A 25,909-nucleotide genomic window follows, 5' to 3' on the forward strand; every position below is an offset into this window, starting at 1 on the left:
CCAACTCTCTTCCCTGCATAGAGATGCGCCCGCCACCCTCACAATCAGCCAACATCCCCGCAGGCACCCAGCTCAATGTTGCTTTAAATCATGTTACGCTCCGATAAGCATTTGTGAGCCTTTAAAATGATAATTGCACAGTATGGGGCATAGCATAGCGGTGGCCTCATGAATATTCAGGAGCTGGGGACCCAGCAATGTTACTACTTCCAAAGGGAAGCCAGGGGTGCATCTCTGGTCGCAGCCTCAGCAGGAACCGAAGGGCTGTCTCCTCCCCAAGGATATGTGGGGAAATAGTATTGTACAGTCATTGTGTTTCTGATCTCCATATTCCCCTTAGTGCTGCCTGATCTCCTCATTAGCCTGGTTACTCCCAGAGCCTGAGGTGCAGACAGGCAAAGTCCCAACAAAGCAGTATCAGCTGAAGTTCATCCATAGAGGATGCAAAGATGTACTGAGTGAGTGGGAAGGGATAGAGTGCTCTGCTCCATGACCTGCCAAATGCAACCTAAACCCATTCCTGCAGCATTTACAGTGGGCAGAGTGTTGTAGTTATGCATCCGATGAAGTGAGCTGTAGCTCACAAAAGCTTATGCTCAAATAAATGGGTTAGTCTCTAAGGTGCCACAAGTCCTCCTTTTCTTTTTGCAAATAGAAACTAACACAGCTGCTACTCTGAAACCTGTAGTTAAAATCGTGACTGGCTGTCTGGCCTCCTGGATTCTATTAGAAGGAATTAAGAGGCTTGTAAGCCCAGAGCAACTCTGCTGGATTCAGGGGAGCAGATCCAGGTTTACACTGGTGCAAACAAAAATAAGAACGTGACTCAGCTGAGATGGGCAGCAGGGTCAGGAAAGGAACCCAGGACTGTCAGTCCTACACAAACATCTGCCCTTTATGGGTAGCAGGGAAAACTCAATGGGAGAGAACAGAGAAAGCCACCCAGAAAGCACTGAGTGCAGTGTGTTCAGCATGGTGCAGCTGTTCCCGCTGCTGCTAACCTTGCCAAGGCGGTTTTCAAGGGCTATGCACAGCTCTGACATCCACCAAGAAAAGGTGCCATGAAATCAATTATCCTAAACTCTGCAAGGAGAGCCCTTGGGGAGGCTGTAGTCAAGCAGCAGGATTACCAAGGGGGCATTCACACACCACGGCTGGCCTGGAAGGTTGGAGAATATATTTTAAAGATAGTTTAATTAGCATGATATATGTCACCTCCCATTGATCGGGACCCCAGCATTGCAGAAATCTATCACAGGGAAAATGGACAGTATCGATTGCTTTGAACCCCTTGCTGGAATAACACTGACTTGTGCTCTGTTTAATAAGCAAATAGCTTTGCTGTAAATATAACCAGAGGAGATGCTGGAACAGGGAAGCGTGGCTTGTGGGCCTTGCTGTGCAAAAGGCATGCTGTTCTGAGAGACTTTTATTTTGAGGCCAAACCAGTGGCTACAGAAGGGAGTTAGGCCAGGGGGACAAATTGGTTTTGCCAGGCCCATGTGAAAACTGGGTCCCTGAAGGTCAGGCTAACACTGCAAACACCAGCAGCACAAGGGCCAGGAAACCTGCTGCCATGGACAGCGTGAGCTGAAATGGCATCTGACACACTAGCTGTGCCCTAGTCCCAGTGACGTCTCAGACAAATGGCACTGCCATGGATAGGATTTAGTCAGGCTGCTCGGTGCTGAGTGACTTTTACAGGGACATTCTCAAGGTAAAACCAGGGGTGTGTGGCGGGGAGAATTTCCATGACACAAAGGGCAGTTAAGTGTCCAACTGCCACTGAAAGTCAGTGCCAGTTGGATGCCTAGTTCCTTTTACTTTCAATGGAAGTTGGGTGCCTAACTGCCCTTTGTGCATCTCTGCCTGGATCATTTTTGTTTAAACATCCCTGAGCTAACTAACCTCTGGCTAATAAAACGGCTTTATTCTCACCCCGTGTGCAGCCTGCCTGCTTTTTTGCATGTCATTGGACTGCAACACCACCACTCAGCCTGCCCAGCTTCACTACTCTGTTTCTAGCCCCTTTCATGGTCTGGTTCTCTGGCACTGACGCAATATTGCTGTGCTTGGACTTCTGGCAATGCAAGGCAGTGTATACGTTCCAATAGACGGGGCAGAATCATCGGCACTCTCTCACAGCAAAGTGTCACTCAGGTCACTACAAAGAAGTAGGGAGATACAAATATATGTATGTACTACTGTTCCAGAATCTAGTTCTCTGTTGTCTGGCCTGAACCTCCTGTGAACATTTACACCAATGCAAAAGGAGGGGCACATTACAGCCCCTCTGAACTGTTATGCCTTCCTGAGACACACTGGATCCAGAGATAGAGCATGAAACCTTGGTCTTCGGAGAGCAGGGTTCTATTCTTAACCTGCTTTGTGACTTTGTTTCCTCTTATTTCTCTTTGGTATTTGGAGCAGGAATGGTCTCTAACCAGTTTGCACAGGGCCTGGCACCATAGGTTCCTGATGCCAGTAGGGCCTCCAATACAAATAATCGTTTTACATCTATTTTACACATATGTGAATGACAAAGGGCAAGGCAGTGGAAAATCAGAACCTCCAGTAAATTTATTAGGGGATGAGAGTTATCACCTCCCTGGAAGAATCCAGTACCTTGCAGGATCAGGCCATCAGAGTAATTGCCTGCTGAGTTTCTGAATCCATCCCACTCCCTGTAAGTTGACCAGACCCCAACGGTTAAAGGTTTGATGCCGTGAACCTGACCACATTTGAGGAGATAAGAAAGTGACCAAGGATGAAGGTTTCCTGCCCTACAGAAGATGCAGCCTGTGTTCAATCTTCGCAGGACTGTTTCCTCCCCCCCCGCCCCCACAGGGTTCTAATACAAATTAGTGAAACAAATGAAAGCAAAAAGCTTTATAGGGCAAAGATGGAGCAGGCAATTAGCTTGTACTCTCAAAACATTATTCACTAATTGTGCAAAGAGTTGTGTACAAAAATTGGACTAATCAAATAGATTTGATGCTGGGAAAGGAGTGAGTGGCAAAAGAGGAGGCAGAATGCAGTTGAAGTGCTCACAAGCTCCTCATGTACCTCAGCTCGTCCCTGTAATAAATACTTCGACAAATATGAAATGGTCTCTATTGAGATCAGGGGCTGCACTCCACATGAATTACCCATGCCTATCCAAGTGCCTGCTTTCCAGGGGGATGTACCCAAAGCCAATTGTTCTTGTGATCATAGCCAGAGTGCCATGGATGTACAGAGGGCTTCACACGTAAAAGACAAGGTCTCTGGCTTGAGACTAGGAGAGGAGACCAGAGCATTTATGTGCCCCTAGAGTGCATCAGCTCTAGCAAAATCAGACCCATAGTTCAGCAGTGGTCTAGCTGCAGTGCGTCTAAGCCACTCGTGCAACGAGCCCAGGTGTTTCTGTGGCTGTAATTTGCAGCACACCAGGTCCACTGCACATCAGGACTGAAACCCTGTTCAGCCTCCTCCTCCCGCAGGTTGTCCCAAAAAACCATTGTAGTGGAGCTCTAACCTCTGCTATGCCTGCGTACAAGCCAGACGAGCAAAGGAGACTCTGAGCTAGCTGTTAGTCACAGTGCTTAACGCAATGCTGGAGGATGCTCAGATGTTATCCTAGAATCACAGAAGATTAGGGTTCGAAGAGATCTCAGGAGGTCATCTAGTCCAACCCCCTGCCCAAAGCAGGACCAATCCCCAACTAAATCATCCCAGCCAGGGCTATGATGAGAGCAATATAAGAACCTGAATAAATAAATACCTGCCTCTCACATTAGCCACAATCACAGAAAAGTTTGTTTGGGGCCAGAAGGGACTGAGATAACAGTCCCATCCCTAATACACAAACACTTTTGCTTAGACTGTAAGCAGTTCTATGCGTGGACCATCTCTTTGTTTGGCCTTTGTAAAGCCCAACACAGTAGTGACTGTATGAATCCCAGCCTGGATTCTCTCAGGGGAAACTGTCTCTTTAGGTTGTTTCAGAGGCCTTGTCAAGAAGTGGAAGGGGACATATCTAGGATTTTAGAAGCCCTGGCTAGTGTTCTCAGTTTGTGGTGGTCCAAGTTCATCCCACCATACAGCCACCAACTCTCAGTCTCCACCAGCCTCCATTTCATACAGGCATTTATCCATTTCAAAGGGCCTGATCCAAAGCCTATTAAAAACCAATGGAAAGTCTTCCATTGACTTCAGTGGGCTTCAGAGGAGACCATGAGAAAATGGAGGACTCCTGCTGTAACTGGACCTTATCGGTCAGGCTCTCCAGCTTCTATCCCTCATTCTAAATACTCAGGAGTCTGTGGCTGTCTGGATTTAAGGGACAGCATCCCACGTGTTAGAAGGAAGCTCAGACTATGCTCTCTGACCTGCTCCATTAGCAGCAAAAGATCAGGGTTCCGTATTCTTCCAAAAGCCACCCCCGCCTCCCTTCAACCAGCCAAGCTCAGCCTCAGTATCCACTGCATCAGCGCTTTTAGCCACAAATTAGCTGGCTGCTGCATCGGAGATCACATCAATATTTCTCCTCTGTTTGTAGTAATCCTCCCTAAGCTGCGACATAACTGCTCCCGCTATTGCCGAGGAAACAACAGATCAATCCCAGCTACAGCAAAAAAAGTGGTGAAAGCAGCAGAGAGATCACTGGGAAGTGTGTGTGCACATGTGCAATACCCACAACATCAGACTGGTCTGCACTGCGGTTCTCACCCATTTGCATAAGGCTCACACATCTGAACGCTCTACCGTTGACATGATTGCATGTGCAGCCATTAGAAAATCCACACAAGAATCTCTGTAGCAAGTACACTAAGCAAGCCCTAGTCCACACTAAAAAGTTTAGTAGCTTAGCTGTGTCTGTTAGGAGTATGGGGAGAGAACAAAGAACACATGCCTAACTGACAGCTATGCCAGCAAAGACCTTTCACTGGCATAGCTTATTCTGGGAATTGGTATAGGCCTTGTTTGCTGGTGTAAGTCACCTCTCCACTGGAAGAAGGGGAGGGTGGTGTTCTGGTACAGCTATACTGGCAAACCCTTTTAAGTATAGGCAAGGGGTAAAACCTCTCGGCTTGGCAACGGTGCCCCACCCAGTGAATTCACATTCCAGCCTGGCCTCATTCCTGTGGCAGCCCCAGGACTTTCTTCTTTTTCCAGAGCAGGGAGTACTGTTCCTTTTATCAGTTAAGTCTCCCTTGCCACCTTGCTCCTTGGATTGAATTAATCTGCTACAATGGATAAAGTGTTTGAAGTGCCTGCCTCTTTAACCTGCTACACACATACCCCTTCATCACCCCTCTGTTGCAGATAGCCTGGCAAATTAAACAGACACCTGTTATGTACTGGGTTCCAGGCAGCTTCTTAACATTGAGACACCAAGACTCAGTAGTGGCTTATACAAGTATGACCTTGATTAATTATGTGTCCATTGCACGCATGAATTCCCATGCAAACCTGAGGATTTGTTCAACTGTAGGAGAATTGCACCCTGAACTCCAAAAGTCCTGTCCCAGCAAGCACTAGGCTCTGTGTAAAACCTGGAATAGACTCTCCAGGCCAGTCTTTTCTTGGGTTGTTCTGAAGACCTAGTAAGGTATTTAAGAGGCAATGTCCCATTATATCTAAGCAGCCCCAGTTCATTCTCATTAGAGGGTATGCTACATTAACAGAACAGAATCCCCACCAAGTCTGAGCAACAGAGCTGTAACCAACACAAAGAAAGCTGCCCACTGCCGGTACTTCACCCGCTTTAACATGAGCCCCATTTGTTCCTGACTGAAATCCCAAATGACATTAAAAAGGGATGAGTGTGTTATACAGCTGCATCATGTATTTCTGAATGTAGACAGTACAGGAATCCACCCCTCTTATAATAAAGATACAAGCATTACTTGCTGGATGTGTCTCTGCCAGCAAATTGCAGCTTTGCTGACCCAGTAAAGAACACCACAACAAGGCAGTTCCAGAAACTGGGCTGGAGACTTAGCTAACGCTGCTAGTTGGGACAGAATTCAGAGGGGAACTCGTGAACTTCCTAATCCTTGGCTTGCTGCTGCAGCAGGAATGAGAACTGCATGGACATGGATTCTGGCTGCTAGGAGGTAGGCAAAAATGAAATCCCATGGTACCTTCAGGATGTACATGCAGAGATTGGATGCAAGAGCTTCCCAAACTCCACGGAGAGCCAGAGTGTATGGGGGCAAAGGAAACATCAGCCTGTGCCAATTGGACACCACCTGCGAAATGCTGCTAACCTGCAATAAAGATGGTTAAGAAGTCACGTGTACAGCATAAAGCAGTGGTTCTCAACCAGCAGTCTGTGTACTCCTGGGGGTACTCAGAGGTCTTCCAGGGGGTACAACTCATCTAGATATTTGCATAGTTTTACAACACATAAAAAGCTTTAGCTAAGTCAGTACAAACTAAACTCTTACAATTATTTGTTTGTACTGCTCTGTATACAGAAATGCAAGTATAATATTTACATTCCAATCAACTTATTTTATAATTATATGGTAAAAATGAGACAGTATGCAATATTTCAGTAATAGTGTGCTTGGACATGTTTGCATTTTTATGTCTGATTTTGTAAGCAAGTAGTTTAAGGGAGGTGAAACTTGGGGGTACACAAGACAAATCAGACTCCTGAAAGGGGTACAGAAGTCTGGAAAGCTTGAGAGCAACTGGCATAGGGGAGAAAGCATAGGTAGGGGTAAAGTGTCTCCACCAGGGGTTCCCTCACAGCACTGACTGGCAATCCAACTTGTTTGCCACTTTGAGTTGTAAGGAAACTTTCTTCCTCCTTTGTGCAGGTCATGCTGGTGAGACGGGCTGCACTGCCTGCTCTGGAGACTAGTCCTCTGCAGAGAGCAAATCTAGCTACAGCAACAGTACAGCAAGCTTCTGCAATTTGGGAGATAACCCCTGCTCCAGGGAGACCACACCTAGGGGGTAGGGAAGAATTTAGTCAGTGTGGCCAGACTCCTCAACAGCACCAATCTTAATGGATGGGTTTGAGATATGGTTACCTGCCCCCTAAAGAACAGACCCTACCACGTTCTTTTCACGTAGGCCACCAGACAGGTACCATGTGGTCACTACAGACCTATACTGGATTTGCATTGACAGCCTTATTATTGTTCCAAGATTGTGATGGGTACTCGCCAATATAAGTGAGAAGTCATGGGGTAAAAGTCCCAAGAGTGCATTAAGAGCCTAAATCCCATTCTTGCAAGGGACTTGGGCACATAGGGACAGATTTTCAGAGGTATTCAGGCACTTAGAGATTCAGATAGGTGCCTAGTGGGATTCTCAAAAGTACCCAAGTCCCATTTATTTCAGAAAGGAAGAGAAGGAAATTTACTTAAAAAAAAAAGTGAACGAACCAAACATTCCATGCCAGTACAGATTTGGCATTGCTTTTATCTGAAAGGCTACCTTCGTAATTACATTGCAATTTTAGTCTGTTGTTCAGGGTAAATCAGAGGGCAATTCTTGTGCGATTTCAGTCTCCTAAAATGGAGCGTTATGGGAAAGTTAGAAACCTCAGCTTACATGGTGACTAATCTTTAAACCAGTTGACAGCTTCAAATCTAGTTAACAGGTGACCTACAGGGATGTGTAAAAATGGTGGTGTGTTTAGAGAGCAATTACATTTAACTCCAGGGTAATTACAGGATTATTAGACCTGGTTTGTACAATAATTCTGTGCACTTTACAGTTCCTTTAAAATGAATCCGTCCAGGAATCCATGGAGAAATTTAAGCTGCTCAGGTGCAGCTCGGTGGACAAACATCCTCATGATATTTAAAAAAAATAATTGTGTTCTCTGAATGCCATGTCTTCACTTTTCAGTTCTGCCCACTGGAAACAGACAAAGCAAAGCAGCTGACCAGATTTGGTTGCTTTTAACCTCCAGGACCAAAGTCACCTGGAAGGAAATTTGAGTTGTTGGGTCACAGGCAAGAAGAATAAAAGCAAAGAAAGAAAAAATAAAATAAAATCTACCCTTGAATTTCACATCTGCGATCTCGTCTTTGATACAGATCACCCACTAGTGTACATCTCCACGGATCTGGCCTGTTATCTGTCACTATAGCGTTATTTGTATTACAGTAACACCTATGTGCCCCACCGAGGATAACAGTCCCATTGTGCTAGGTGCTGTGCAAACCCAGAGTAAGAGGCCCAGTCTTGAAAAGTCTACGAGACAAAGGGTGAGAAAAACAAAGTATCATCCCCAGTTTACAGAAGGGCAACTGAGGCAGAGAGATTAGGCATCAGATGCTCACCCAGCCACTTCCAGTGAGACCATGGAAGGCAATGAGTGTCTGATACCTTTTAAAGCCTAAGTCACTGGACCAGGGTTCACACAGTAAGTCTGGCAGAGCTGAAGAGAACCCAGGCTTCGTACATAAACACACACATATAAAGCACCTGTAAAAGCAAAGCTCTTTCCAAGTTTGTGCAGCCCCTGTGCAAGTCTCTGGTTGTGTTTAGCCTGTTATTTTCTCCTGTGTCTTTTTTGACAGGGCTGATTACATTTACGTTTCCTGAAAGTGTCAATAAAAGCCACTTTCGCTGAAATCACCTCAATCTAATTTCCAGTCAAACGTTAAAAAAATAAATAAATAAATAAAGACAGGCCCCAGATTAAAATGAAGGCCTGGCTGCTTCTAACAGCCTGTCAGACACATGGTCCTGTCCGATGGTACCTTTGCTTTAGAATCAAAGGACAAAAACAGTGTGCTCAATGGTTTGAAAGTGACAAAGTGGCCGAAAAACAGTCAGATTGTTAGCAGTCCAGCATTGGTAGCAATGGTCCAGGAATGGCATAAAGACAGATATTATAATCTATGCCTGCACTATGAATGAGGGACGTGATTCCCATCTGTGTACACATACCAACATGACAGCTAGCATGAGCATAAGATAGCAGCGTAGTGGAGACAGTACCCAACTGAAAACAGTGAGTGTTTTACTCTGCATGGCTCGGCTCAGCTGCTGTTGTCCAGGGTAATGTGGTTACACTATTTCTACTCATGCTAGCACAAGTATGTGTGCATGAGCACAGGAATCCCAGTCTTTGATGGCTGGCTATAGCACTGGCTTCAGGATTAAGGTACAGGAGTGGAACACTCTGGATTCGTTTCCCAGCTCTGCACAAACAGTGAGAGACCTTGGGCAAATATTTAATCTGGGACTCAGTTTCCCACATTAAAACTGTAAAACGGTGATGACAATATATTTTACCAACCCTTGGTAGGCTTCTCTATTTAGATAGCAAGCTCTCCGGGACAGGGACTGGCTCTTGCTAGGTGTGTTGACATCACCTAGCACAATGCCGCCTGCAGTCTCTGGGTGCTACTGTAATACAAAGCTTCAGGATCAGGAAGAAATATCCCCCAGGTCAGAAGGGAAGGGGCCTTGTTTTGTTTTGGGGTGAGGGGTGAGTGTGTGTGAGGGTGTTGCCTTCCTTGGAAGTCTGGGGTAAAGGCCACTTTCTATGATCACCTGGGTATAACTCACAAAAGCAAGCCTTCCATAGTGAGTTGCTTTGTCTCAGCTTGCTACCTTTCACTCTCATTTTCCTCCCTTCTTTCCACAGTGCCTTTAAATTCAATTAGCTTCCAGGAAACAAGAGCTACTGTGGGGAGCTCTCTGCTTTTGAAAGCCAACTCCCACTTGGTTCAGAATTATTCCTCAACAGCAGCAGGACGGCGGACATCATTTTCCCTCATGCCTGGGGGCGGCCAGTCGCCTGTTTCCCTATCTTAAAATACTGCTGAACATTTAAAAATAGGGGAAAGGAGGAAGCTCTTTTTAAGAGTATGAGAGGGAGAAATGGAACAGGGATTGGTGACCAAGGCAAGTAGAACCAGCTAGCTAGAAACAACTGAAGGATCTGCTCCTGTCATCTGAGCTTCCTGGTCTGCAACATCAGAAAGAGACACACTCTTATTGGGAAGCCAGCCACCCCACCACCTGCAGTTTAGGACGACTGGATGTCTGTCTAAAATAGGTAGTTTAGTTCATTCAGCCAGAAGATTTTGCACTCCATGATGTGCACTTACATACCAGGGAAGAATAATTCCGTTCTTGGAGGAGTAACTGGGTGATATTCTATGGCCTGTGTTACACAGGAGGTCAAGTTAGAAGATCAGAATGGTCCTTTCTGGTATTAAGGCCATAGATTTATGTACCTACCTGGTCAAACTCCAAGGACCTAGAGGAATGAAGCTAAGGCCACAAGTTCATTTCCTAAGTTAGCCTAGAGTGGTCTGTTGGTAACAAGGTCTGGTGACTAAATTATTGGCACACATTGAACCTGCCATCCAGGGATCTCAAAGCACTTCACAAGTGTCACTGAATCAGCTTTGCAGACCCGATGATGCAGATCAGACCCAGAGGGTCTACTTCTCATTTACATCAAGGCCACTTTTATACCACCCCTGACTGTATGCCCCCTTAAAGGCCCCTTTGCACTTTTACACTCACTCAGAGGCTCCATTACATGGTCAGAATGCTATAAAATGGCCTTGGCACAAATGAGAATGAATCAATGGGCTAAGGATACTGAGCTTCCCATTGTTCAGATGGCAAAACGAAGGAACAGAGAGTTAGCTCGAGGCAACTCAGCAAAACAGTGGCAGAGCCGGGAGCAAAACCAGCACTCCTGGCTCCCAGACTGGTTTAGATGCAGATTTAGATGAAGGGAAAATGTGGCCTCACATCTCCATCTTCCCACTACTTCCACTTGGTAGGATCCAAACAAGCCCAACTAGAAGAAAATGGCTCCCACAAGCCCTCCTGTTCCTTCCTTTCCACATGCATGCATTATTTATTTTTACTAGTCAGTCTTTTCCAAATACCTATAAAAAGAGACTCCGCTGTTTTAATTTATGCAATCTTCTACCGTCTGTGGGGTTCCCTCACTTGAGTGCTTCACCCAATGTATTCCTTCCCTTCCCCTCTGTTGGATTGTACAGCTGCTCTAGCTTTCACACTCTGGAGTTTGATTTCTATGTTGGTTTTGTCATAAGCTATATTCTAGTCGCTCAAGTCTTTAGGTGGCAACTCATGCACTCCCAGTTAGCAGAAGAGCCTTCAAAACCAGATATCCCAGTGCATGTGGAGGTGCAGGGGAGTAGCTAAGGAAGCAGGGAGGGGAGTGGGTGTTTACAGCTGTGAAGATACCCCTTCCCTATTTCTGCCTGCAGGGCAAACTTTTTGGCAATTCCCGGCAACAGAGAGTGAACTGAAGCAGAAGCGGAGTGGTATCTCTCTTCCACCTCCTGCAGTGGATCACTAGTCTTGGACACAGAAAGGAGACAGACTGGGACTCCAGCAAAGTAGAGCTGCTCACTGTCTGACCAGCCGCCAGTGCATCTCCGCACGAGATTCGCTCATTTTTAAATAAATATACTTTTATAAATCAACTCCTCCTCCCCGTGCCCTCAGGAGCTCTCACTTGCATCTCTCTGCTCATCTCAAACTCCCCCTGAACCAAAACTGCACTGCTATGGAACCCAGGGACAACTGAGCAGTTCAGGTGGAATTGCCTTTCAGTACTAGTGCTATCAGACAGTCTGGTCCGCTGGTACAAGTCCGTGTAGCTCAACAGCGCTGCCAAAGTACACCAGCTGGGGGCTGGGCCCAGGCCTATCAATGCCAGCAGGACGGCACCAATTTACACAAGCTGGGGCTACGGACACTGTAATTTCCTGGCGGAGGACTCTGTCCCCTGCAGCGGGTCAGCCACATCCTCGAGCATCCCACTCCATTCTTGAGTCAGATTCCAACAACAGGTCTTTGGCTTTAACTCCCTCGATGGACATTACTTTCCCCGAGAAGGAATAACCATGCGGGGGGAACACATGAATGTTTGACCCTGAACTGGGACTCTGGCACCACTTTGTCCACCAAGTACATTTCCTGAGAGCGAAACATGCAGCTGGAGAGGGGGAAAAAAAAAATTGCCACGTGGCTTCCTCAAATTTTCCCAACAGAAGCACATCACTTGTGAGACCCTCACCAGAGCGAGCTGGGCTGAATACAGAGAGCAGTCAAACACTGCCATGTGAGGGCACCAGCGAGGAGCTGCGGAGACAGGTCAGCTCACTGCGCATCCATAGGAGCTGTGTGCCACCGCACTAAGAGGCTTCATCCCCAGCAAGACCTGGCTGAAGATATCGGAGGGTCTGTCCACACAGCAACCTGGGGGGATTGCTAGGTAGACACACCCGCGCTAGCATAGCACGGGTAAAGATAGCAGTGCAGACCCTGTGGCACAGGCAAGTATGTACCTAGGGTCCCCAGGAGGTCCGTACAACCTGCAACGTAGCTTGTTCCACTGCACCCACGCTGCTGTTTTTAATATGGGTGCGTCTACCCAAGCTGCAATCACATCACAGATTGCAGCATAGACGTGTCCTGAATGCTGGATTGGGGACTGTACCTTTAAAGGGCTGACAAAGTCCCGACAGTGCCCTGAGAAGATCTTGCTGTTCTCCGCTAGCTGGAGCTGGACGCCGGTAAAGCAGAGCTCTTGCCAGCACTGTAAGTGCTGCGTGATCACAGACCACTACACTAGGTACGCAGCAGTAGTCTGTGGGCCTGACTCTCCTGCACAGAAGGCAGTCGTTTGCCAGTGCAATGGAAATGCAAAGCAGATGTAACATGCTACCAGGCCAGAATGGACACGCTTCATACTCACTTGGCATGGATATGAATGACTGCATGAAGTGGAGCCGCAGGCCCTGGGACTCCCAGGGCAGCATTGCATGCGTGACCGCCATCCAAAACTCAGTAAGCCACTGTCATGGGATTCGTTTATATTTCATGTCATTTGGAGTCCTTACGCAGGAAGATTCCTCAGTGGGCTAACCCTAAGCTAGGTTCTTACCTCAGTCCACTCACTATAGTATTTCAGGTCCTTATTTAAGGTTTTACTCCAATGGTACACAGTCATAATTGGGCAAATTGCTAGCACTTGGAAAGCAAGAGTTTATCAAATAGTCACCCATAAACGCGGAATTTTTCTTCAAGACACACTCAAACAATGATGCCTGCAGCCTCAACTGCAGAATATTACTGAAACCAGATCCTTAGCGTCTTCCTCATTGTCTACAATTCTATGTATTGGAGAGCACCCTAAAAGGCTAAAATTGCAGTGCTGGTTTAGCAGTAAAAGCACTTGCCATCTGCTCGAGTGTGTAATAGCTGCCTCAAAGAGCCGTGCATTAGAAGAAAACAGCAGCACACCTGGGTACCTGGTATCCTGCTGTAGATGAAACACAGGAACACACAGTACTTCTGCTAAGGAATCAAAGCGGTGATTGAAAATCTAGGGCATGCACAAACAGCTCTGCGGTGTTTGTTAGGGAAGGCACAATGGACTATGCAAGAAGCCTTCTGAATTTGAATGCAAGATGTACCACATGTTCTATTTCAAGCCCCTTTCACCTCACAAAATGCTCATGCCCAGTGATTTTCTCTATGCAAAGCAAAGCCGTGCACAGATCGGATGTGCTCATGGAGGAAACAAGGAAGGGATCGGGAGCAGAGGCCTTCCCTCAAGGGTTGCATGGCCCAAAAGCTAAGGGGAGCAAAGAGAGCAGATCTGTCCAAGAGACAGGTTATAAAGAACCTGTAGCACTTTGGCTTGTTTAGCTGAAAAGGGTATAAGAAACATTTAATTGCAAACAATTCACCCCACCCTCCTGAATGGTCTCTGGAAGAGGCAGAGTCCCTAGTGCTTGTACATCTTCAAGACACTGGCTAGGAGGCTTTTCTTAATGCCTTTTCCAAATTTTGTGGAGAGCTGACCTGACCCCGATGAAGCTGTACTGGGTAAAGGGACAGATCCCAACAAGGTCCGGAGAAACTCAGCCAGGTCAGCTGGTCACCGCTCCCATCCTGGCTCACCCCTTGGGTTCCTGTACTTGGAAGTCACGTGTAAATTTTAAGTCTTGTCAAAGAGCTGATGTCAGGCACCTCAGGCTCAGCCATCAAACCCTACTTGCCATTCTGATTCCAGGCTCCCCACACAGCTCTGCCAATGTACAACAATCCCAGTTGGCAGAAGCCCCAGCCAGCTCTGCTGGTGCACCTTGCTATGGACCTGCAACCCCCGCCCCACCACTTCTAGGCCAGCCTGCCACCTTCCTCCACATCTGCTGATACACATTTAGCTAGATACTTATGGCCCTATTATATCTACCATCATATCTATCCACGGGTGTAGTTTGAGGGGGAGGCAGGGGGGGTGTTGTCCCCCAAACTGCAAGCATCAGGCAGGCATAGAATTTGCCCTCCCCCCACCCCATTGGCCTGATTGGAGCGCCCTGCCCCCCAGATATAGATGTCAAACTATGCCTATGCCCTCACAAGACCTCTGCGAGGCTGGGCGGGTGCTATTATCCCCCATTGTACAGATGGGGAACGGAGGTACAGAGAAACTAAATGGCTTGACTAAGTGCACACAGAAAAGTCAGTGACAGAAGAGAGTTAAAGGCAGGTATCCCATATTCCAGGCTAGCATCTCAGCCACTGGACCAGCCTTCCTACCCTGCTACACCCTTTGCTATTCATTTAGGGGTGTGGTTTTTTAAACTGCAGTAGTCACACCAGTACAAACATTTACAGTAGATGCAGCTATGCCAGTATGAAGGTGCATTATACTTGTATCACTTATTCCCCTTCCTATACTGGTCTAAGTTTATTTCCATTAAGAACCTTCATACTGGTATAGCTGCATCCATGCAAGGCGAGTTGTCCTGTTTAATTGTGTTAAGACAAGGCCTAAGCATGTGGCTTAGCTGAAATGGGGTCAGCATGAGCAGCTGTAGGGCAAGTTTCTGCCATGTGTTGCTCTGCCAACATACTACCACCAAGCGGGTCCCTCTCACTGGCCCATTCATTTCTTGGCATCCCTGCAGAAACTCCCCACAAAGATAGATAGATAATGGTTATGGGGGAGGCGCTTGTGTGACGTGGACAGCTGTTCAAGGTATTGGATTGAAACCATCAATTATGTGGACCACGAAAAGGGAACGAAGGTCACTATTCCCCAGCCGGGGCTGGATTTAAACTGCACACGTCGAGTATCTCTAGACTGCAATCTAAGGCATGACTGCAACTTGCCTAGATGTGCCCAGGCTAGCTTTGCCTGAAGTAGCATGTCTAAAATTAGCAGGGTGGCTGTGGTTGCACTACCTTTAGCAACAGAGGTAGGTATGCAGAGTCCGTGGCATGCTTGTATAGCCCGGGCTGAAGCCCATACTGCCATGTGTATGTTGCTATTGTTAACCATGCTAGCACAGGTATGTCTACCCAAGCTGCACTCACACCATAGTTTGCAGCGTAAGCATACCCAGGGTGGCAGCAAAGACTCTGTCCTCTGCTCCCAAGTCCCTGAGCTCTGTCTCTTGCAACTGCACATTAAATACCCTTTCTGAAAAGCCACTGGAAGCAACTAGAACAAATCCAAGATTAGTATATAGGCAATAGGGAATTCTTTTAAAAGTATTAATCAAGCCAACTAAATACAGAGATGTATTTTATCATTAATCTGCCATTGCTCATCTCTCCTCCTCTTTTAAAAACTTCCTTTCAATCCCTTTTCATTCTTCCAAACACTGTCAAAGTGTCAGGCAAGAAGGAGGGACCTGGGAGATAAAGTGGAATTGGTATGCTTTGCAGAGACCCAGGACACCAGGGATTTATTTTAATCCAGTCCATTAATCAATTTCTCTGTAGAAATTGAATTAACTGTCTTTCATCAGCATCACATCCTGGGACTTGAAAACAGTAACTGCTACACAGGAATGCAAATGAAGGGAGAGCTCTGCACGCTCTTTGTAGCGTGTGCAGAGTGAGAGAGAGAGCATGAGCGAGCAAGAACACATCTTTAATGAAAGAATAGTGTGTTTTGCCCATTTTCTAAGAGCATTTGGCCCTTTCCATTCCTCCCTTTAACACTAGAGTCTCAAGTCATTAGCAGTCCCTAACCGGAAAGTACAATGTCCCATCTCAATTTGAGTAAGATTTTCACCCTCCCTCAAACTAAACAAACTCAGAATCAAATCTTGCTCTCTGTTTACATCAAATAAAATTGAAAAAGCAGACATAGTTCCTTGTTTCAAAGGCAAAACACCTTGTTCCCTTCCTTTCATTTGCCACTGGGATTTCTAACACTATGCAAGTTCAAAAGAGCCAGAAAGAAAGGATTCCTTGTAACTCTGCCTTGAAAAATCCATCTCTATGCCCCTTCTCAAGCTCTCCTCCCACTGTTTATTGAAGGGGATGCACAGAACAGGGCAAATTGTGCAGGAGACAGCTTTGTCTAGGGCTGCTCCAAGACCATGGAATAAACTCCCTCAGAAACTAAGGATCATCACAGATCTCACCACCTTTGGCTCCAAATGCATGGCCTAGTTCTGACTTGGCCTTCTACAACGCACACACAGAGTAGTGTGCACACACACACAGTCCACAAAAAAACAAGAACACCCAACTACACACATGGTTCTCCCGTGACAGATGTTAGTCACATTGCTTAATGCACATCTGGGAGATGCTCATGTATGATGTGACAAGGGCAGGATAAGTACCTGCCTAGAACATAGGAACAGCCATACTGGGTCAGACCAAAGATCCATCTAGCCCAGTATCCTGTCTTCTGACAGTAGCCAATGCCAGGTGCCCCAAGAGGGAACGAACAGAAGCCAACAATTTTTGCTGGAGTTTTACAGGAAATTGCTTCAGCTGCAGTTTCAGAACCCTAACCCCAGCTGGGTTTAAGAATTAACAGGATAGCTCTTCAGGTGATCCCAGGGGAGTTAGGCACCAAGGGTGAGGATTCGGAAGTTCCTAATCCCCTGTGGTCACTTAGGTGCTTTTGACTCTCCCACCCTAAAATCCCATTGACTTTCAAAGAGTCAGGTGCATAACTCCCATAGGCACCTTTGACAATCCCAGCCAGTATTAACGATAGGCAGGGGTCAGAGGTCATTGCCTGGATTTTAGTTTCCTCACTCTTGCCTACTCTCATACAGTCTCAGCTCTTCCAGGGGTCAGCACTAGCAGGGCCGTGGTTTTACATTTCCTTTCAGACAAAGGACTCCCAGCGTCAGATTGTCCTGCTGCTTTCAAGGCTCTCAGCCAGGAGTGAGCTCTGCTAAAGCCAGGGGAGTCACAATGGTGTAAGCAAGAGAACAAGCGCGTCATGGAGCCAAATCCTGCTCCACTGAAGTCAGTGGAAGATTTGCCACTAACCTCAAAGGGGCCAGGATTTGCCTGGAGTTTGTTGGGAAATGAGCCCCCCCAAATACTCAACTACACAGTGACGGTAGTGGGAGTGGTACCATTGACTTCAACGGGGCCTTGGATCAGACCCTAAGTATGGGTTCTGGTAGTTGCCTAATTAACTAGTCTTAAGCACCACCGCTGGTAAGTCATTCTGAACTACCTTGGAGCAAGACCTGGTGGGTGAAGTATTAACAGAAATTGTTCCACTAGAAGGTAATGGAGAGAAGAGGCGGCGAGCTCTGTATGTGTGGGACCAGGACAGCTGCAACACCACAGTTAACTTGGAGCAAGACACAAGACAGATTTACTCTCCCTCCCCTGTGCATATTATTTTCCATCCCCAGCCCAAGCAGCAAGAAATGAAAGTGGAATTTGCAAGAGAACATTGCTGCATTATTTAAAAAAAAATGCTGATGAATAATTTAGTCAAATGAGTCTGTGAATGTTAGACCATATTGCATTACAAAACAAATGAATTACAATACACAAAGAAATTCCTACACTCATTGAAAAACATTGCAAAGGAGAGCCATATTCTCTTATTTAAAGAAGGGAGGGATTTAAATAAGAATCTGTTATAACAGCCAAGACGCCATTTCTAGCATTATCTTTATAGAACCATAAAAGAAACAAATCCTCTCTAACAGCTGGGCTCTTTTTCCAATTCTCCTGTTTTTGCCAAGTTGACTTTGAACCCAGAAGGTATCCTGGCTTATAGGAGCTGTGGAGTCATTCACAAGTATACCTAAATTAGCATCCATCCAGTCCACCCCGGCCTTCTTAAAAGGCACCTTGTTCAAATGCTCCTGGTAACCTCAAGGATCTGCAGGATCTTCAGCACTATAGTCAAGGGAATTAAATACATTTCCAAAAGGTCTGATCAGCCCTTAGTAGCTTTTAGCTTAGAAAAGAAGGATGGGCTTGTAGTTAATGCACTGGTCTAGTACACAGGTGATCCTGGCTCAAGTCCCAGTTCAGCAACAGACTTCATGCGACATCAGCCAAGTTGCTTCCTCTCTGTGCCTCAATTTCTCCTTTGTAACTCAGGGGTCACAATACAGTATTGCCTTCATCCGTCTTGACTACTAAATTGCAAACTCCCCAGGCAAGGGACGGTCTTACTCTGTGGACACACAGCATCTAGCATAATGGGGCCACAGTCTCAGTGGGGCCTCTAGTTGCTACCAGTAACAGAGGCTGCAGTGTGGAGATCCACCCCTAAAAGGAATTAAATACTTTGTACTTGTAGAAGGATTGCAGATTTACAAACAAACACTGAAAGTTTCCATCCTTGTTTTAGAGATGGGGAAACTGAGCCCAAGAATAGCCAACTGACTGGCCCAAGGAGCTTCTATAGCCCCCTGTTAGCATGGTATCTAAGCTTCACAATCTGTACCCCTGGGAGGCAGGGAAGCGCTATTATCCTCATTTTACAGATAGGAAACTAAGGCATAGAGAGGCTAAGTGACATGTGGAAGGTCACACAACTGGATGTGAGAGCAAGGAATTTAATCCAAGTCCAAGGCTAGCCACCTAACCCCTACCCCACCCTTCATCTACTGACTGGGTGAGATCAATAGAATCTACGTTTCCCGATTCCCAGCTCTGTGCACTGACCCATAACTGCCTTCCTGGAGTAGGCAAGTTCAAACAGGGAGCCAGTCATGGGGTCCCAGAGCACAGGCTCGAGCCTGCACATCTACACTACAATTTTATAGTCTGCAGCCAAAGCACCAGTCAGCTGGCATGGGCCAGCTGCAGGTGTTTTGTTGCAGTGTAGACATAACCTAAGAGCCAATCACTAATAAAATTTAAAAATCCCTTGAAACTGACAGCTATGAGAAAATGATATAAAGTTTCAAAAATACAGGAAATGGCAAGCAGCTGGACTGCCCTTGGGTACAAAAGGAATTTCAGTTTCTTCTTGCCAGCACAGAAGTTGAGCTACAGTTAGTTATTGCTTTATTTTGGATTTGAAGGGTTTAGGAGAGAGAATTCAGACTGTTCAGAAGCGAGTTCCATGCCCAGGCACCTGCGTATTTAATTGAATCCTGAAAAAGGAGTTAAAATGTTAAGCCTATTCCTGTCCGTGATAATTGGTTATTAGCATGACAGAGAAGACCTCTGCACTCAGCTGGTGTATGCGTTCACCTGGCATCTAAGTGGGAGAGCTAACAAAATGAAGGAGCCGAGAACCAGGGCCAACAGTTGTGAATCCAGGACAAGCTACAGGACTGGCTGCCCAAGGGGAGGGGGAAATCTGTGCTGTACTCACATAATTCCCATGCACTTTAGAAGAGAGATAACAATCCCAAGCACCACCAAGCCCAAGCATTCAAACATCATGTGTTATGCCCCCAAGTCATGATTTTAAAACTAGTGTTTTGGAGTGTTGTGGGGTTTTTTTTGTTTGTTTGTTTTTTTTAAGAGCCTTGAGGGGTTACATTTTCAAGCTTTTCTCCAAAGCCAGGAAGAGTAGAAACCTGGGAGAAGATCCTCAGCTGGTATAATTGTCATAGTATTTACACCAAGGATCTGCCCCTTGCTTTTCTTTAAGTGAAAGCTGCAATTTTCATAGTCACATGACTCCAGGAGCTGGGGCTTTAAGAACACCCCCCCCCGGACTATTGAAAGATTCAATAAAAATTGTGTGAGTTGACAACAATCCCAGCCCTCCTCTTCCCTTTATCAATAGCTTATTTGCTTTTAAAAACACCCTCAGTATCAAATTTGTCAGCAGACTTCTCCCTCCACCCTCACCCCATGCTTAGAAGGTATCCAACTCTTCAGCCATTGAGCATTGTGGAAAAGGAAAAATTTGGGGTTAGACCACTAGACTGGGACTTCAGTTTACCATTATAGGGCCCATAAAAGTACCATAGATAGCTAAGAAAGGCACTCTTCTGCCGTCCAAGGGTGAACTGATGCTTTGGTAAGGTAGCCGCGCGTACACTACGTTTGGATGCTTTGAAAGCACAGCACCAGAAGGCCGCTGGCATGAGGCCAGAGCTAGCTGGTTGCTTTCTGTTTAACTGCAAAAAAGGGCTAATTCTGTTCTGTACAGGGGCTTTGTTCTGAAGCTTTTTATTTAAGGATAAATGGGAAGGGAAAATGCTTTATTTCCAGCTCTTTGCTTCCTCCAGTCTATTCTGCTCAAAGATTCGCACCCCCCCCCCCTTTGTTACAGGATTATAAACAAAACTTTGTTGAGATTTCTCTTTGGTTCAGCCCTTTTTCCTTTCAAGCCCCCTTCACTGCCTAAGGCTCCTACGCGGAGCTATTTATTCTTGAACATAAGTCTCTTGACGAGATCTCAGTTGGACTAATATGGGGCGTTTGGAACTGCAGCTGCTCAGAGATCATGTTTTGTGCTAGCACCATGGCTCAGGAACTGAAAGAAGGAAAAAAAAATGCTTTTGTCAGAGGGCATGACTCACCCCTGGTGTAACTACTGAAGTCAATCCAGCTATGCCACAGATTGATTTGGCCCAGAGTGAACATCATGTGCAAGTAGGAACATCAACATCAGAGTTGCAGGACTGCCTTTAAAAATAAATAAATAAAAGGCATTCTGGATTCTTTTTAATCTATCTTTTGGCTTTTAAGCCTGTGAGGTCACATTTTCAGGCTTCTCCCTGCAACCATAAGGATTAGAAACATACTCTGCTCTTCAAAATGGAAGCTAAAAATCTCCCAGATTCACAGGACTCCAGGAGCTGGGGTTTTGAGAAACACACCCAATATCACATCCCTGTTCCTTCTCTAACCAGAAGCTGAGGCAATGGGTGATTAGACTGGTACCACAGTGCTGCAACCCCTCACCTTGCTCTCACTGCAGGGAAACAGAAAGGCCAGCCAGGGGAAAGGTGTTTTCTTCCTCACATGAGCCATGGAAGTGCAGATGAAAGCCTCAGTCCTGGTGTGCATGTAAAGGTATCAACAAAAGGAACTGATGGAGGAGCAAGTCCAGACAGTTTAATTAAAAAGATAGGATTGTTCAAGAGGTAATCTGGGGGGGGGGGGGGGGAAGATAGTGATTTGCAGATAATGCAAAGACCTGGAAATAACCTCAGTGATGCAAAGCTTAATTCTCAAGGCCCTAAAACCAGGGCTGCGAGGAGGATGTTGAAAACACTTGACCAGCAAGAAATGAATGCCACAGAGGACAGTCTGTTGGCAAAGCAGCCCTGCAATACCCACCACAATAGGATACAACTGTAGGTTCGCTTATGCTCCAATTACCCAGTCTGAGGCTCTGTTGTAATCAGTTTGGGGTCAACAGTGTTGCAACACAGATAAAAATAGCAGCAGAGCAGAGAGAGAACAGATGGCCATGTGGTTAAGGCACTGCATGGGGGCTCAGTAGATCTAGGTTCACTTCCCTACACTGCCACTAGCTCCTTGTGACCTTGGGAAAGTCACCTAGACCCAGACCCATCCATTGTTGATTGGATTTAGGCTCCTATATCAGTTAGGCAGGGCAATGCTGAGCACAGCAGCCCCTAAATACCTTCACAAGTCTGGGCCTAAGTCTGCATGCTGCAGTTCTCGCTTATGAAAGGTGGATAAAAGCACTGCCCTGCCAGCCAGGAGAGTTGTGAGGGATAAACACATTAGAGACTGCAATGTGCTCAAGTACTACAGTAAAGAGGCTATTTACACCCATGAGATTATGTCTACACTCCAGCTGAAGGCACGGTTGCAGTTTAGGTAGGCAGACCCACACGAGCTGTAATCTAGCTAGCATGGTTTAAAAAAAAAAATAGACAATGTTTCAGTATTCAGGTTTATCATCATCTACACCCAAAGTCTTTAGTCCCATTTCCCCATAAATTGCCTCTCAGGCAAATCCAAAGTTGCCTAGAAAGGCAGCCCCCATGCCCACCTCTCCCCAAACTCAGTACCTTTTTCCCCAGGTGATTCTCTCTCCTCCAGTGTTTCCTCCTTAACACCGGCCCTTCAGCACACAGGCTTCTTGGGTCTTGCCTCTCCTTTTCCTCTGGGGAATGAGCTGGGTTTGGTTATAAAGACTCCAGACCCCTCTCATTCCCAGCAGCTGCAGAGGGGATTGATTAATTGGCGCCAGCTGCTTGAGGGTGTTTTTTTTTCTGCCCAGGTGGTAGTTCACTCTGTCACTAGCCTGTTACTGTGGAGGGCACTGCAGAGTGACACATCTACTCCTCTGATAACCATGATTGAGCATGATGCCTCTGTAGCCCTCTGGAATTCCAGCCCTGACCCCAGATGACAACACATTGTGCTACTAAAGAACACTAGGTGATTGTCTGTCCTGAACTCACCTGTGTGGGAGAGGCAAGAATGGAAGAAGTGACCTGAGATGGTGTGAAGGAGCATACAGCTCTGAATCTTAGCAATACAGCGGCAGGTCCATGCAATGGGGCTATTTATGCTGGTCCCTTACTTTGTTTTGTTTAGTACAAACCAACTGGCCATTTAATTCAGTTTTATCTGCCGAGCTCCCAAGACTCTCTTTGGTCCTTTTGTGATTATGTCTCTTCAATTCAAGAAGAGTCAAGACCAATGCCAGGACACAGCAGAGTCTGCGTCCCCATCTGACCTCCTCAAAGTCCTGGCTTGAGAGAAGTCCAGAGAACAATCGCTGGAGAGGTTGGGACCCGCTGGCCAGCTGGAGGGAAAGGCTGTAGCTTTCCCTGAGGTACCCATGAACAAGAAGCTCCCACAGTCTGTCTTCCCCTCTCAACCTTAGTCCCAACACAGTCTTGGAGTTCCTCAGCCCATTGTATATTTAGAGGGATGTTCCAGCCCCAAGTTCCCCACACAGCTCTGCCAACTCTGCCCCACATCCCCTTTATTATTCCAGCTGACACCCTCAATCCTGACCTGCTGCATCCCCTGCTATTTCTACCCTGGGGTCCTGTGGGGTTACCACAGCAGCTGCATTCCCCTTCGCTTCTTCTTACCACACCCCTTCCCAGGAACACATAACTATCTGCCTGGGGGACTTCCCCATTGCCATAATGACAGAGCACCACACAATCTGTCATGTATGTACTCTCCCCACCCCACTGTGAGAGGGAACTGCTCTTTGCCCCATTGTACAGATGGGGAATGGAGGAACAGAGCTTGCCCAAGGTCACAGAGGAAGTCTGTGGCAGAGCAGAACCTTGAACCCTGGTCTCCCAAGTTTTAGACGAGTGCACAAACCCCAGGACAATCATGCCCCTCGTTGGTCACCCATAGGCCTCCTGTTACTCCAGTCACCTTACCCCTCCAGAGCACCGACCTTCTATCGTGCTAGATAACACAGTGGTTCTGTGATGAGGATGAGCAATTGCAAAACCATAACTCCCACCTGCCATCAACTCAGCACCTCCCAACTTCCTTTCAGCTCCCAGAGAGGAGGATGCAGCTTTCACACTGCCTGGCACCCTGCCTGAATACGGAGACTCGGGGTGGAAGATTTCCCTGTGGCTAGTCAGCACTTTCTCAGCCTACACTTGGTGGGAAGTTGAGCATTGCAAAAAAACTTCTCCACACATCTCCCTCCCCTCCTTGTATCCCTCTTCGGTAGTGACAGGCTATTCAGCTGAAATTTAATTAAAAGCATCTACTCACAGGGTTTGCAGCCATCCATAACCCGACCCACATGCTGATGTGTGTGCTCCAGCCCTGGGGAAGGAAGTCAGTGATCAATTACCTTCTTCTGACCACTGCAAAAAAGCCCTGCAGCTTGGGAGTGTGCACTGAAAGCCCCAAATCTGAAACACTTTGGAAAGACTTAAGTGTCTTTTAACAGCCCAAGGGAGGTCAGTTTTCTTTCTACTTTTAATCTGTAGGGAGTTTTAAAGGGCCGGAGGAGTACTCTCCAAAGAGAGAGGAAGCGGGAGGGAGATGATGTGATGTCACAGCAATGGGCATCATATAGGAGCCCTGACAGAGAGAGAGAGAGAGAGAGAGGGAGGGTCTTTGCCTGAGGTTTGCTGACAAAAATCTCCCACCATTCCTAGGAGCGATACAACGCCAGCAACAGGAGCCCTAATACCTACAGGGTTCTAAGCACCCACCAGCACCCTAGCCCCTGTGTCGTCTAACCCTGCTCAGCAAGTTGGCACAATATGCTGCTTAAAACGCAGTGGAGTGCTGGCACTTTGTCTTTACTAGCCCTCCCAGGGGTGGAGCTGCAGCTGTAGCGGCCATGGTGGGAAATATAGGGCAAAAATGTTTAGTCCAGCCATAACACACTGTTCAGCGTGTGCCTTCCCTCCTTCTGTGGCCGAGCAGCTGCCTGCTGCTATTCTTTAGCTGATGGACTCAGCTGGTTCGCTCAAGTGGTGTAGGCCAGAGCGGAAGGATCGAGGGCAGTGTTTGTCAAACTTAATTGCGCCGCGAGCCCTTTGGACAACAAAAATTACTACAACAACCTCAGGAGAGGGGACCGGAGCCTGAGCACACCTGCTGTGGGCGGGGTGGCCAAAGCCAAAGCCTGAGTCCCGCTGCCCTGGGTGGGGAGGCCAAAGCCCAAGTGCTACAGCTCTGGGCAGAGGGCCTGTAACCTGGGCCTCGCTGCCCAGGTCTGAAGCCCTGGGACTTCGGCCCCGGGTGGTGGGGCTTGGGCTCTGGCTTTGGTCCTGGGCCCCAGCAAGTCTAATGCCAGCCCGCGACCTACTTTGGGGTCCTGACCAACAGTTTGAGAACCACTGATCTAGGTTCAACCAAGCCCCCCTGTTCCCATGGGCCCTATGTGCTGTATTCGAGGCAGAGAAGGGACTGCATTCCTCCAGCAGGAGTGGAATGGATTACATGAAGGGTTGGAGGTGGGCACCCTAAGGGAATCAGTAACTGCCTTAGAGTCAGACCCTGGGGGTAGCAGGATAAGGAAGCCCGCTGAAGGAGGGTGAGGGTTGCCGTGGCTGTGCACGCCGAAGCTCTGCTTTCCCAGGCAGCTGCCATCCACCATGCAGCAGAGATAGAAGCTCTCACCAGAAGAGGCATGGAGCAGTGATCCCACCGCTGCGTGTAGGACAGCAGAGCATGGCTGTGCAGCCGGGGAGCACGTCCGCAGTGTCATATTCGTTCCTTTTTTCGTCTCTGTCCTTTAAACTGTTCTGACACGTTAAAAGTTTCCGAAGACCAACCATCGCCTGTAACCAACTGGGGGGGCTGGAGCTACACTGCATCGCCGCTTCACGTGCATGCCTGTGATGCTGTCACTTTGTAACCGTAGCAAACCTGTCGAAGCAGCTCTGCTGGGCACGGCAGGGCGGGATAAATCTAGTATTTCTCCCATCTAGCAGTGTTAGGGCGTCATCCGTCAGGCTGTCAGTCCCGGCCTGTTGACGGACATGGCTGGGGGGCAATGCACATGGCGCAGAGCCTCTCAGAGCCTCGTGGGAGCAACAGGAGACAGGGAGGGAAAGACCATGATGGAAGGAGAGGGCAGAGGAGAGAGGCTTTGATTGTCTTTTCAGATCTGACGCCAGGTTGAGAAATGGTTTGGCTCTTTCTCCGAAACAAATGGACACGGCGTAACTTAGCACCTGTATCCACTGGTACAAGTACGCGCACACCCAGAGATACTCACATCTACAGACACCCACGTGCACGAGCGCGCACACAC

This window comes from Lepidochelys kempii, chromosome 26 (genome assembly GCF_965140265.1).
Source record: "Lepidochelys kempii isolate rLepKem1 chromosome 26, rLepKem1.hap2, whole genome shotgun sequence".
In the NCBI taxonomy this organism is placed as follows: domain Eukaryota; kingdom Metazoa; phylum Chordata; order Testudines; family Cheloniidae; genus Lepidochelys; species Lepidochelys kempii.